Source organism: Carlito syrichta, unplaced genomic scaffold, assembly GCF_000164805.1.
Source record: "Carlito syrichta isolate Samal-C Ts95f unplaced genomic scaffold, Tarsius_syrichta-2.0.1 Scaffold301382, whole genome shotgun sequence".
Lineage (NCBI taxonomy): Eukaryota > Metazoa > Chordata > Mammalia > Primates > Tarsiidae > Carlito > Carlito syrichta.
The window spans coordinates 110,199-125,741 of NW_007245478.1; the positions used below are offsets into that span (position 1 = coordinate 110,199).

At 42.1% G+C, this 15,543-nt stretch overlaps 1 pseudogene; it reads right to left on the reverse strand.

Annotated features, from left to right (window-relative positions):
- Window positions 1–489: 489 nt before the first annotated feature.
- LOC103257053 lies at window positions 490–9,964 on the reverse strand (annotated as a pseudogene).
- Between the last annotated feature and the right edge of the window lie 5,579 nt (window positions 9,965–15,543).

The window sequence follows — 15,543 nt, forward strand, 5'->3', positions numbered from 1 at the left end:
CTCCCCCATACACATGGTCTTAGGTCTAGCAAATCCTACATGAGAGTCAAAGGCCTTGCCACATCTTCACATTTGTGAGTTTTTTCCCCAGTATGGATGGTCTCATGTAAAGCAAATCCATATTGAAAGTGACATTCTTTACATTTGTAGGGTTTCTCTCCACAATGCACCTTGATATATCCAGCAAACATTTAATGGGAGCAAAAGGCTTTGCCACATTATTCACATTTGTAGGATTTCTCCCCAGTAGCATGGTCTTATGTCGAGAAAATCCAGAGTGAAAGTGAAAGGTCTTGCCACATTCCTCACATTTGCAGGGTTTCTCTCCAGTATGGATATTCTGATGTTCAATAAACTTCGAGTACTGAGTAAAGCCTTTGTCACTTTCTGCACTTTTGTAGGGTTTCACTCCAGTATGGATGGTCTTATGGCCAGCAAATCCTCCTCAAGAGTGAAAGGCTTTGCCACATTCTTCACATCTCTAGGGTTTCACTCCAGTATGGATGGTCTTATGGCCAGCAAATCCTCCTCGAGAGCGAAAGGTTTTGCCACATTCTTCACATTTGTAGGGTTTCTCTCTAGTATGGATCACTGTATGTCGTGTAAGTTGTGAATGAAACTGAAAGGCTTTGCCACAATCTGCACATTTATAGGATTTCTCTCCAGTATGGGTCATTGTATGTTGAGTAAGGTTTGAACGACAGCGAAAGGCTTTGCCACATACTTCACACTTGTAGGGTTTTTCTCCAGTATGGATTACTGTATGTCGAGTAAGATGTGAATGAGAATTAAAGGCTTTGCCACATTCTGCACATTTATAGGGTTTCTCTCCCGTATGGACGGTCTTATGTACAGCAAATCGTCCTTGATAGCGAAAGCCTTTGCCACAAACTTCACATTTGTAGGGATTCTGTCTATTATGGATCAGTGAATGTCGAGAAAGGTTTGAATGAGAGTGAAAGTTTTTGCCACATTCTTCACATTTATAGGGTTTCTCTCCAGTATGGATCATCATATGTCGAGTAAGGCGTGAACGAGTTTGAAAGGCTTTGCCACATTTTTCACATTTGTAGGGTTTCACTCCAGTATGGATCAATATATGTTCAGTAAGATGTCTACGAAAGTGAAAGGCTTTGCCACATTCTTCACATTTGTAGCCTTTCACTCCAGTATGGATTACTGTATGTTGAGTAAGATGTGAACGAGAGTAAAAGGCTTTGTCACATTCTGCACATTTATAGGGTTTTTCACCAGTATGAATGGTCTGATGTCCAGCAAATTCTCCTTGAGAGCGAAAGGCTTTGCCACATTCTTCACATTTGTAGGGTTTCTCCCCAGTATGGATCATCATATGTCGAGTAAGAATTGAACGAATGTGAAAGGCTTTGCCACATTCTTCACATTTGTAGTTTTTCTTTGCAGTATGGATCATTGTATGTCGAGTAAGGAGTGAACGAACCTGAAAGGCTTTGCCACATTCTTCACATTTGTAGGGTTTCTCTCCAGTATGGATCACCTTATGTCGAGTAAGGTGCGAAAGAAACTGAAAGGCTCTGCCACATTCTGCACATTTATAGGGATTCTCTCCAGTATGGATCATTGTATGTTGAGTAAGTTTTGAATGAGAGTGAAAGGCTTTGCCACATTCTTCACATTTGTAGGGTTTCTCTCCAGTATGGATCACTGTATGTCGAGTAAGGTGTGAATTAGTGTGAAAGGATTTGCCACATTCTTCACATTTGTAGTGTTTCACTCCAGTATGGATCACTGTATGTTGATTAAGGTTTGAACGAGAGTGAAAGGTTTTGCCACATTCTGCACATTTGTAGTGTTTCACTCCAGTATGTATCACTGTATGTTGAGTAAGATGTGAACGAGAGTGAAAGGCTTTGCCACATTCTGCACATTTGTAGCGTTTCTCTCCAGTATGGATCATTGTATGTCGAGTAAGGAGTGAAGGAATGTGAAAGGCTTTGCCACATTCTTCACATTTGTAAGGTTTCTTACCAGTATGAATGGTCTTATGTCCAGCAAATTCTCCTTGAGAGCGAAAAGCTTTGCCACATTCTTCACATTTGTAGGGTTTCTCCCCAGTATGGATCATCATATGTCGAGTAAGGAGTGAGCGAATGTTAAAGGCTTTGCCACATTCTTCACATTTGTAGGGTTTCTCCCCAGTATGGATCATCATATGTCGAGTAAGGAGTGAACGAATGTGAAAGGCTTTGCCACATTCTTCACATTTGTAGGGTTTTTCTCCAGTATGGATCACTGTATGTTGAGTAAGATGTGAACGAGAGCGAAAGGCTTTGCCACACTCTTCACATTTGTAGCGTTTAACTCCAGTATGGATCACTGTATGCTGAGTAAGATTTGAATGAGAGTGAAAGGCTTTGCCACATTCTTCACATTTGTAGGGTTTTTTTCCAGTATGGATCATCGTATGTCGAGTAAGGAGTGAATGAAACTGAAAGGTTTTGCCACATTCTTCACATTTGTAGTTTTTCTTTCCAGTATGGATCACTGTATGTTGAGTAAGATTTGAACGAGAATGAAAAGCTTTGCCACATTCTTCACATTTGTAGCGTTTCACTCCAGTATGGATCACTGTATGTTGATTAAGATGTGAACGAGAGTGAAAGGTTTTGCCACATTCTGCACATTTGTAGGGTTTCTCTCCAGTATGAATCACTGTATGTTGAGTAAGATATGAATGAGAGTGAAAGGCTTTGCCACATTCTTCATATTTATAGAGTTTCTCTCCACAATGAGTTTTCTGATTTTGTGAATGACATGGGTAATAGCTAAGGGCTTTGCCACATTTTTCTCTTTTGAAGTCTCTCCCTCCCCTATGGATTCTTTCATGTCTATTTAGATAGGATGATTTCTTAAACACTTTCCCACATATATTGTGTATATTTCCTCCACTATTTTTTGGATGTTGACTACATTTTGAGAATCGGTTAAAGGTTTTGCCATATTCGTGTTTGAAAGCCATTTCAGAAATATGGATATTCTGGTGGATAACAAATTTGGAGTGTTGATGAAAGACTTTCCTACTCTTGTTACATTTACAATGGTTATTTGCACCTCAGCATTCTATCTGCCCTTCACCCTCATGCACACTTACCCAAGATTTTTATAAGCATAAGTTCTTAAGGATATATTTACCATATTTTCCAACTGGCACCTTTGCGAGGGATTCTTCTATGCTCTTCTCTGGCAAAAGGCCTTTAGTGTAATGGGAAGTCACAGCTGAAAATCATTAAAATAAAAATTTATTCCACATGATAGACTCAGGTGAATATACTTTGAAAATAAAACATATGATACCATGATAAGGACATAAGTATGATGGCAAGTACAAATCACAGGTTTCTACTCCATCATAAATATATGTACTTATGAAAATACTTACCCCATTGCCTGAGTGAGAACTCAAAAAACAGCTAATACTTTGCAGAATCCACATGATAAAGTGAGTTACATGGAAGAGAAAATTTAGTAATTTTGCCACCATAATTTCTCTTCCTTTACAATGCAGCATGATGCAATCAGATGGCATCTTCTCACTCTTGAATTCTTCCTCAGGGAATAACAGAAGAGTGGAATATGAGTCCACATTTCTGTCCTTAGAGGGTTTATGCAAAGACTGGTTTCTGTCCCAATGTACAGAGAAGACACATCCTAAGAACAGGTATGGGTCTCCTAGAATCTCTAACTTAGTGATCGGTGTTATATTAATCTAGACAAAGCAACATCATAAACCTTATGACGTGTATATCTTTGAATTTCAAATACCCCAACTCAAACAAAGTATGCCAAAGCATAGAATCAGGATAATTGACTCAATTAAGGGTACAAAAATAATTTGTGGAGATGCAAATTACAAAAAAGTTTGAGAAATTTTCATATGAAATGTAAAAACCCTTACCTGAACCACCACACTCCTGCCTGGGTGACAGAGAACATGCTGATGAACATGGATGGCAGGGTTCTGTGGCCCAGCCTGTAATCCCGTGCCTTGGGAGGCTGAGGTGAGTGAATTGTCTGAGCCCACAGGTTTGAGACCTGCCTGGGCTTCTTGGAAAGACCTCATCTGTACAACAAATCAAAAAAATTAGCCGGGTGTTGTAGTGCACACCTGTAGTTCCAGCCACCAGGAAGGCTGAGGTGGAAGGATCGCCGGAACCCAGCAGGTCAAGGCTGCAGTGGTTGGGAGTGGCCACTGCACTCCAGTCTGGGTGACAGAGTGAGACTCCAACTCAAAAGAAAAAAAAAAGGATTTGGAAAGCATCCTTGATATTGGTCTTAGGAATAATTATTTTTATGACTACAGGAATAAAAATTAATATAAACAAGTTGGAGACATCAAACTGAAAACCTTCTGTTGAGTAAAAGGAAAAGGAAGAAGGCTTACAGGACAAGACAAAACATCTGCAAACCATATATTTGATGAGACGTCAAAGGAAGAAAATGCTAATCACTTGAATAAAAAACAGCACCAAAAATAAATACTTATTTTCTAATGAGGACATACAGATTGCCAACAGGTATAAGAACTGGCACCGAACATCACCAATAGAGGCAATTTCAAAATAAACACAGTGATGATATATTGTCTCACAGTTGTTAGAGTGGTTAATATCAACCAGAAGAGAGAGAGAGAACTTTTGATAAGGATGTGAAGAAAAAGAATCCTGTATACTCTTGGTGAGTTTAAAATTTATAGAGTCATAGAAAAATTATTATCAACGTTCTTTTAAAAATAAAAACAAACTGCCACATAACACAGAAATCCCTTTTCTGAGTATATAACCAAAGAAAATAAAATCAGTATCAAAAAGAAGTCTCCAGCCCCTATGGGAATTGCATTTGTCAAGATGGCCAAGCTTGAAAACAACCTAAATATTTGTGGAATCTGTGTTGATTAAGAAAATAATGTGTACACACACACACACACACACACACAGACACACGTATATATGCACAATAACATATGATTCATTCAAAAATTTTTAAAAATAATTCTACAATTTTCACCTTATGAATGACATTGTAAGGCATTATGGTAACTGAAGTGAGCCAGGATCACACACACACACAAATACTGCATGAGAACAGGTACAGTGGCTCAAGTCTGTAAACCTATCACATTGGGAGACTGAGGTGAGAGGATTGCCTGAGCTCAGGGGTTAAAGACCAGTCTGGGCACCTAGGTGAGACCATGGGTCTATGACAAATATAGAAATAAGCTTGGCGTAGCAGCGCATGCTTGTAGCTCCAGTTACTTGAATGGCTGATATGGAAGGACCACCTGAGCCCAGCAACGAGGCTGTGGTGGTTATTAGCATGCCACCACATTCCAGCCTGGAGTGAGACTCCAATTTGAGAAAAAAAAATCCTGTATGATCTCACTCCTGTGGAATCAAAAAACTTTGCATTCATAGAGGATGAAAGTACAACATGGTCACCAGGGCCTGCAGGTGGGAAAATGGAGATGTTTTTCAATGGTTACAAAATTTGAGTTATAACTGAGTCTTCGGGAACTAATGTGTACCATAGTGACTTATGGTTAATAATGACGTCTCTTATACTTAGAATATTTGCTTAAATAGAATACATTATGTGTTCTCCTTACAAAACATAAAAATGGCAACTATGTAAGATGGTTGAAATGCCCATTAATATAATTGTAATCATCATTTGACACTGTATAGGTGTATCAAATTATTACATTATTTACAACACATGGTTATACATTTTTATGTATAAAAATCAGATGCTAATCATACATAAACATGCATACATGTGTTTGAATATATGTATATATGAAGCTAGTCCTAAGCTTCATACTAAAGAAAATTATAAAGTAAGAGTTATTAAGACACAAGGTAACATTTAGGAGTTTAATAAATGTTTACCAATCCTCTACACGATATGGTATACTTAAATATTTGGATATAAAGAAAAACTACCAGTCTCAGACCATACGATAAAAGTAAAATTTAAGTAAAATATAAAGATTTCTTCTATTAAGAGAGACAATTTGTATTTAGGTAGGATTATTGAGTATGAATTTAAATAAAATCATTGGAAGTTTTCCTAGTATAAAAAATCATAAATTAGAAAACATGTAACATGTGTCCAGAGTGTTCTTAAAATTTCTCAAACACATAACAAAATCACTGTTCACATACTTCCAACCATGATGCAAAAATAAAACATAAAAAATAGTTTGACATGGATTTCCAAATAAATAAGCAAATACTTGCACATCTCCAAAGCATCAGAATGGTAGTGAGATCATGCAGTTCCTAACAAACCATTAAGTGGACTTTGATTTCCTCTGTAGACTTGAAAGATCATTGAAGAAGCAGAGTTTTTGGAGAATTTCAGAACATGGAATAACAGATGTCCCTTTGTGACAGGAAGAGAAAGAATTCCAGGTTTCTAAGAAACCATTTCCATTGGAGGAGACCATCTTCCCAAATCACATTTCAAGCTCTGATTCCTCAACCTGTGTCATCTGCTTCATTCATTCCCACTTACCTGGAAGTTTGACTGATGTAACACGTCTCTTCACATCCCAGGGCTCTTTCCTTTGCTCCAGATATGTAATAAGATCTGGCTTAGAGACAGTAAGTCCTGTTTAAGTAGAAAAAATAACATGACTCTTGTTAAGGTTCTTAGAGTATAAACCTAGTATTTGATCAGTAGAGAACACATTATACAAGATTCTAGAGAATTACCCCCAAAATACGGTTTCCCAATAAAACCTTTCAAGCATTTAGATATGATTTTCAATTTATGGGTTTCTTTTTATTCTAAGTTAGAGTCTCACTCTGTCACCCAGCCTGGAGTGCAGTGGAAAGCTCATAGCCACCCCAGTGATCACCTGTTGGGCTCAGGTACTTCTCCTTCAGCCTACCAGGTAACCAGAATTACAGGTGTGTGTTACCACTTCCAGATAATTTTTTGATGTAGAGATGGGGTCTTGCCAAGTTACCCAGGCTATTCTTGAACCCACGGGCTCTGGCAGTCCTCTCAACTCAGTCTCGTAAAGTGCTGGCACTTCACAGCTGAGCCACCATGCCTGGCCTAAATTTGTGAGTTCTTAGTTCAGTACTAGTGAGTCAATAACTTATAGCAGCAACTGGAATGAGATGTGGGCAATGACATCTATGCCACTAAATTTCTGAACTTACCAATAATATAGGTAGAAGGACATCGGTCAATTTAAAATGGAGAAGGCTTTATGTCAAAATTAAACATTATTAATTTTTTATTTTTGATGTTAACATATTATTAACTTTTCATTGATAGTATGAATCTGAAATTCATTCATTCAAAGCAGAAATTCCCAGAAAACATTCTACAAAGGAAAGACATAATATCCTTAAAATGCAATAGGGATGGAGTTTTGAAAGTTTTCTCACCTAGAAAAACCAGGTTTCTATGGTTCTCTAACATCACAGTCCTGTACAATATTCGCTGAGGGGAGTTTAGGCATGCCCACTCCTCTGGAGAGAATTCTATGGCCACATCCTTGAATGATAACAACCCCTGAAAACAACAAAAACACATATTTACCAAATCACCATGGCCTCTAGGTAAAGCAAGAGTGAAAAGAAGAGGTTTCAACTGACAAGACAACTATTATTATGCAATAAAAAAATTCATAACCCAGAAATATCCTTTGGCTGTGCTCTGTGGCTCAGCCTGTAATCCCCTGCTTTGGGAGGCCAAGGCTAATAGACTGCCTGCCTGAGCCTGCAGTTTTGAGACCCACCTGGGCAACTTGGCGAGAACTCATCTCTACAACAAATCAAAAAAATTGGCTGTGTGTGGCAGCGTACACCTGTAGTTCCAGCTTCTTGGAAGATTGAGGTGGAAGGATCACCGGGGCCCAGGAGGTTGAGGCTGTGGTGGCCGGGAGTGGCCACTGCACTCCAGTCTGGGTGGCAGAGTGAGACTCCCACTCAAAAACAAAAAGAAAAAAAGAAAAACAAACAAACAAAAACAACAGAAATATCCTCTAATGTATTGTGTGGGAAAAAAAGATGAAATAAAATCCACTCAGCCAGTGTAGACTCTATTTTTGTGAGTGAAACAGCATAAAATGGACACCAACACAGGCACACAAATTTTAAATTACTGTTTATATCATACAGATATATACATATACAGCTCCTAGCAAGTCAGAAGATCCTCAGCAAGTTTTAATTTGTACAACAATGAATTGATTATCTTGTTAAAATGCAAATTCTGATTCAGAATACATGGATTTAGCCTGAGGTTCTTTGCTTTTTTGTTCAGTTGGTGTGTCTCAAACTATTTTTTTTTTTGACTTGGAGTCTTGCTCTGTCATCCAGACTGGAGTGCGGTGGCCACTCCCAGCCACTGCAGCCTCGACCTGCTGGGCTCCGGCAATCCTTCTGCCTCAGCCTACCCAGTAGCTGAAACTACAGGTGCAACGCTACTATGTCCAGCTAGGTGTGTCTCATTCTGAACCAGGCTAGGCTGTCCTGGCATAATCACACCTTATTGCACTCTTGATCTCCTTGGCTAAAGAATGCATCTTCCATAGCGTCCCAAGTATTTGGGACAAATTGGTATCAGATGTCAAGGCACACAGGTGGGACACAACATCCATGCTGAGATCTTTTAGCCAAAAGTTATAGTAATTAATTATTACTTTTTGAGTTGGAGTCTCACTCTTCTTGCCCAGGCTGGAGTGCAGTGGTATGCTCATGACCACTTCAGCCTCGATCTGCTGGACTTAGGCAACCCTTCTGCCTCAGCCTTCTGAGTATCTAGAACTACACACACATGCTATCATGCCTGGCTAGTTTTTGTAATTTACTGTAGAGACAAGGTCTCACCAAATGCCCAAACAGTTCTCAAAGCACAGGCTCAGGCAAATCTGTTGCTTCAGCCTCCCAAAGTGCTGGGATTACAGGCTGAGTCACCACACCCATCCAATATAGTAATTTATAATCTCAATTTCATAACAAGCAAGCTCATGTTACACAGAAATCAGTCTACAGGAATCTCCCATGGCATGTAATCCCTGAAAGCGTATTTATAGTTTTAGCTTTTGGCATCCTAGAGAGCAATTCTCTTCTAATTATTCTTTATTCAGACTTTCCAGAGTTATTTTGGGCAGTAATTGTCATCGTGGTTAAATGTACATTTTATTAACCATATTCTGCATGGAGCTGCTGGAACATCTACACAGAACCTTAACAGTACATGTTCTGGCTAGGAGCAGAGGCTCATGCCTATAATCCCAGCATGTAGGGAGGCCATGGCAAAATAATTTCCTGAACACTTTAGTGTGAGACCAGTCTGGGCAACTTGGCAAGACCTCTTCCCTACAGTAGTGCATGCCTGTAATTCCAGCTACTCAGAAGCCTGAGGCGGAAGGATCGCCAGAGCCTAGCAGGTGAGGCTGCGGTGGCCAGGAGCGGCCACTGCACTCCAGTCTGGGTGACCAAGTGAGACTCCAACTCAAAAAAATAAAAAAATAAAAAATTAACTGGGCTCTGGTGGCCATGAGTGTGCCAGTGCATTTCATTCTGGACAACAGAGGAAGACTACAACTAATATATATATACACATATTTCTATCCTTCATTAGGATCTGAGGATCTATCCAATTTCCAATGAGATTCTTGGTTACCAAGCCTTCCAATGACCCCCAGTAACAAGGGAACATTTTGAATAATGCAGGTCATACATTCGTGGTGAGAACAGTTTATGACAACTAAGTAGTATGTTTGAAGAGAACCGAAGAGGCTATGTAGGAGCAGTGTCCGACAGATCCATAGAATATCACAGGAAGAACAAAAATAGTTGAAACAAATTTATTAGGCAGGACCGTCACAGCTTGGTTTGCAAGTTTTACACACATAACATTCCTTCTTATCTGGGACACATTTATTTACCTGAGAAGCAGCCATTTTTTCTTTTTCCTCCTACTTCTCTGGGATTTCTTCTCAGGTGAGATTATCTAATCAAGTTACACCTACATTTTGAAAATATGCCTTTACTTATTTCAAAATTAAATGGAATGTATTTATTTTTTGTCAGTCTTACCACCCTCTTGGGAGACTCTCACTTGCTCTCCTGTTTGCCTGAGGTTCTCTTTGATTTGATTCTTCCACCATCTCCATGAGGTGGGTCTACTTTGTCATTTAGGACAGTTTTCCTTCTTTACAGATGCAAGATAATCCAGAGGAGAGACATCAATTCTACCTTTGCCCCTCAAGAACAGTGATGTGTCTGCACGTGCACAGAAACCAGTCACCAAACTAAAATAAATTTTTCAAGTTACTAATTTAATAATATAAAACTTAGACCTAATCAATCCAAAATGGGACAGTCAACTCTCAAAAGTTCTACTTAACTCCATTTTAGACCGGGGTGGGGAGGGGGGAATCTCTGGCCTCTTTGTGTGTTTCCATGTAGCTAAAATAATTTTGAAATGCTGACAAGGAGCTGGGCTCAGTGGCTCAGCCTGTAATCCCACACCTTTGGGAGGCTGAGGTGAGTGAATTGCCTGAGCCCGCAGGTTCGAGACCCGCCTGGGCAGCGAGACCTTATCTCTACAATAAATCAAAAAATCAGCCAGGCGTGGTGGCACATGCCTGTAATTCTGGCTACTCGGAAGGCTGAGGCGGAAGGATCGCTGGAGCCCAGCAGGCCGAGGTTGCGGTGGCCAGGAGCAGCCACTGCACTCCAGTCTGGGCGACAGAGTGAGACTCCAACTCAAAAAAAAAAAAAGAAATGCTGACAAGGTTGGCACCAGTATGCAGCTGTCCAGACTAACTCTGGGAAAGTGGGAACATGTGCACTAACTCTGTTTTGTTTAATAAAGGAACAAGGAGACTGTGAACCAAGGACAAAGATAATTGACCACTTTCCAGGACTCCTCTCATCGCCCAGATGTCTGCAAGTCTAAGCCACCTCTTGATCTTAGCCGCTGTCTGTCCCACAGCCTGGATAAAAATTTTGAAAAAGCACACACAACCCAGGAGGGGTCTTTAGGATGCCGTCCACTCATTTCCTTGGTTTTAGCATCCCTACTAAATTAAGTCACAACCCCTGCTCCAACTCCTTATGTCAACAGAGCCGGATTTGAACCTGGTGACACAAATGTCCAATGGCACTAATGATAGACCCTGGAGATTTCCACCTAGATAATTCAGATAAGGCCACTGCAGGACTGTCACCCAACAGCACTTGCCCATTATGGCTTCCCGTTGCCCCTTCTCAAATCCTTTCCTCCCAGGCCCTCTGGAATCCCCACACCACGAGTACTGGCTGGTGTTTCTGGACTCAAGAACCGCTGTTGACCAAGAGGCCTCCTTAACGTTGTGATGGAGCCACCGTTTAACTCTGGGGAGGAGAGAGGGAGTGGGTCAGGATCATAGCCTCCCCTTCCCTCCACCAGCGCCTCACGTGGGTCAGATTCTCTCCACAGTCCTCGCAGGTTTGGCACGTTTAGAGATGGTGAGCTGCATGGAGAGTGTTCAGCAGGCGATGTCGCTGCAGGGTCAAGACCACAGGGTCACGGCCCAGACCCACCTACACCGAGGGGATGGGTCTCAGGCATTTTTGCCTGTGGAGTCCTTATCGTTTTGCACCTCCTGTCAGTCAAGACCAGAAGGGCGGGGCCTGAAGGTTTTTCCAATCAATGGATGCTGAAGTCTGAACTGGTCAATCAGCTGGAACTGAGAGGGCAGTTTTTGGACCTTCGTTTCCTGTGCCTGCACAGTATTGGGTCATCCTTTCTGCAGTGCCCTGTACTCTGGCACCCACGAGTGTCTTTGCTTCAACCTCTGTCGCCCTGTGATCTGCAGTACGTGAAAGCCCTTGGTGAGGCTGCCAGGACACCCAGAAGCTGGGAGGTTAGTATGTCGGGGGTGTCAAGAGAGGGGAAGTGGATGGACTCGGATGACCCGGCTGTGGCGGGACCATCCTCCCCTCAGCTGACAGTGAATATGTCCCCACCGGCAGCTGTGCCTGATGCCCTCGGTGTAGGTGAGGCTAGTTCGGGACCTTGGGGATTTGTCCCATCCGCGACCTCACCAGCTGAGCCCTCTGTCAACAGCCCCTCTTTCCACATGTTTGGGACCCAAAAGAGTGGTGGGGAGGAACCAACTAGCTGGTGGGGCCAGCGGAGGGAGGGTCTGGGGTACTGTTCCCCCTCCCTCCTTTCTCTACCCCAAGGTTACATCACAACGTTGAGGAAAAAATTTCTCTCTTTATAGCTTTGGAGATCAACACAGTTCCACCAGAAAGTGTGATAGATTAATTGTTAAGTTTCACAGGTGTATGAAAGCATTCATTACATTAGTTTTTTGAGTCAATCTCACTCTGTCACCCAGGCAGGAGTGCAGTGGCACACAAACGGCCAACCCAGAATTTGGGGATCCTTCTGCCTCAGTCTTTCAAGTAGCTAGAACAACAGGCACGTGCTACCACACCCAGCTAATTTTTCTTTATTTATTGTAGTGAGGAGGTCTGGCCAAGCTGCCTGGACTGGTCTCTCCACGGCCTCCTGAGACTAGCTGATAATACTTTCAATAAATTATTTTTTAATGCTGAGTTTAGAAAAAAGAATATAACTCTCCATGGACAAAGAATGAATTTAGTCATATGAATTGGTTAGTTTCCTGTTATTTGGGTAAATAATTATGAATACGTCTGGAGAAACACACTGATAGATAACAGGTTTACCACCATATTACAAAGCCACTAGAGAAAACAGATCAAGTGGTCAATGTCCCTACACCGAGAAACTTCCAACTGTTGCAAAGGGTAAACGGTGTTGAATCAGCACTATGTAGTCAGTACAAAGGGAGTTGTCCATGGTACCTGACTTTTTGTTGAGTTCTGATGTTACTGCTTAAGAGAGCATTCACAGGCAGAATTGTTGCTGTTTTATTATTTTTATTATTTTTTTTGGAGTTGGAGTCTCACTCTGTCGCCCAGACTGGAGTGCAGTGGCCACTCCGGGCCACCGCAGCCTCGACCTGCTGGGCTCTGGTGATCCTTCCGCCTCAGCCATCCAAGTAGCCGGAACTGATTTTTTGATTTATTGTAGAGATGAGGTCTCGCTGCCCAGGCGGGTCTCGAACCCGCGGGCTCAGGCAATCACTCACCTCAGCCTCCCAAAGGCGGGGGATTATAGGCTGAACCACCGAGCCCGGCTTGTTTTATTATATCTGTTGGTTTGTCATTGTTAAAAATAGCCATATATGTTTTCTTTGTCTGTTGTGCCCAGGATGGAGTGCAGTTGGACACTCATGGTCACTGCAGCCTTGACCTGCTGGCCATAGGCAATACTTCCTCATAAAACTTCAGGCATGTGCCATCATGCCCAGCTAACTGCTTGATCTATTGCTGAAATGATGTCGTGCCAAGTTGGCCAGGCTGGTCTGGAATCCCTGGGCTCAGGCAATCATCTCACTTCATCTCCCAAACTACTGGAATTATAGTTGTGAGCCATGGCGCCCAGCTATCACCCATGTGATTCTAACATGGTGACATTGTCAAGCTGAGGGTTGCCAGATATGTTTGTGAAAAGTTGAATTCAGAAGTGAGGTTACCTGTCCTGCTCTGCTTGGGTGTGGTCAGGCAGGTAAGCCAGTGGGGTCATGTATTCATTGCTGTAGCAGAAATTGCCAGTCTTCCTGGCAAGGGACGGCACTTGTGGGAAGGAAAGAATTAACTCACACTTTGAACTCCTTGCAGGAGCTCACTTTTTTGAATCTGTCTCCTGTGACAAAAGACAAAGGTAGACATTATTGCCCTTTCTGGACCCTCCTGTCTGTGGGTGTGGTGGTAGCAAGAAAAGGATTGTGCTTATGTGAAATGCATATACTGGCTGCACATCATAGCTTATGCCAGGAATCCTATTCTTAGGGAGGCTAAGATGAGAAGATTGCTTGAGGTCAGGAGTTTGAGACCAACTTCTACAGCATGGCATATTCATGTCACTATAAAAATAATTAAAGAAAAATTAGCCAGAAGTATTAGCAAAGGCCTGTAGTTCCATCTACTTTGGAGGTTGAGACAGAAGAATTATCTGAGCCCACGAGTTCAAGGCTGTGGTGAGAAATAATGGTACCACTTCATTTCTGCCTGGGTGACAGAGTGAGACTCTAACAAAAAATAAATATGTTCAATTTAATTTAAAAATAAATAAAGGCATATTTTCAACATGTAGGTGTGACTTGTCCAGATCATCTCACTTGAAAAGAAATCCCAGAGGGCCACCAGGTTGGGTGGCTCAGGCTGTAATCTGAGCATTTTGGGAGGTGAAGGAGAGAGGACTGCCTGAGCCCACAGGTTTGAGACAAGCCCAGGGAATTTGGCAAGAACTCTGCTCTACAATACATTAGAAACTGGTCAAGTGGCCGGTATCGGAGGCTCAACCTGTAATCCCAGCATTTTGGGAGGCTGAAGTGATTGGATTGCCTGAGTCCATGGGTTTGAGACCTGCCCAGGCAAATTGGTGAGACCTCGTCTCCACAATAAATCAAAAATTAGCTGGGCATGGAAGTGTGCACCTGTGCTTCTGGCTTCTTGGAAGGCTGAGGCAGAAGTATCGGTAGAGCCCAGAAAGTTGAAGCTGCAGTGGACGGGAGTGTTCCACTGCACTCCAGTCTGGGCGACAGAGTGAGAATCCAACTCAAAAAAAAAAAAAAAATTTGGCCAAATGTATTTCAGCCTATAGTTATAGTTACTTGGAAGGCTGAGGCAGAAGGATTGCCTGAGCCCAGCAGGTCATTGCTGGGATGGCTGTGAGCATGTCACTGCACTCCAACCTGGGCAAAGGAGTGATACTTTAACTCAAAAAAAAAAAAAAAGTCCAGAGATGCTGGAGGAAAAGACAAAAAATACTTGGTTCTCAGGTAAATATGTCCCAGGTCAGGACTGTCATTATTAAAACTTGTAAACCTCACTGCTACTTGTGGTCTTTCCTAATGAGAATTTTTCAACTATTTTTGTTCTTCCTGACATTCAAGGGCTTTGAAGGACGTATCTCCCTACATACCAGAGGGTCCCTTGTTCTCAGCATCCATGGTGCCTAGTTGTCATGAACTGTTCTTACCATGAATGAATGACCTGTAGTACTAACAATGTTCCCTTGTGGTTGGGGAACACAGCAACTTGTGGCTATCCAAGCTTCCCATTGGAAATGGGGTAGATCCTCAGATACAAGCGAAGGATGGCAATATGAACAATTAATATTTCACATGATGCTGGGCTCAGTGGCTCAGACTGTAATCCCAGTACTTTGGAAGTCCAGGGTGAGTGGACTGCCTGAGCCCGCAGGTTCAAGACCTGCCTGGGCAACTTGGCGAGACCTCATCTCTACAATAAATCATAAAATTAGCCAGCCATGGTAGTGTGTACTTGTAGTTCCAGCTAGTTGGAAGGCTGAGGTGGAAGAATTGCCAGAGCCCAGCAGGTTGGGGCTGCAGTGGCCGGGAGCAGCCACTACACTCCAGTCTGGGTGACAGAGTGA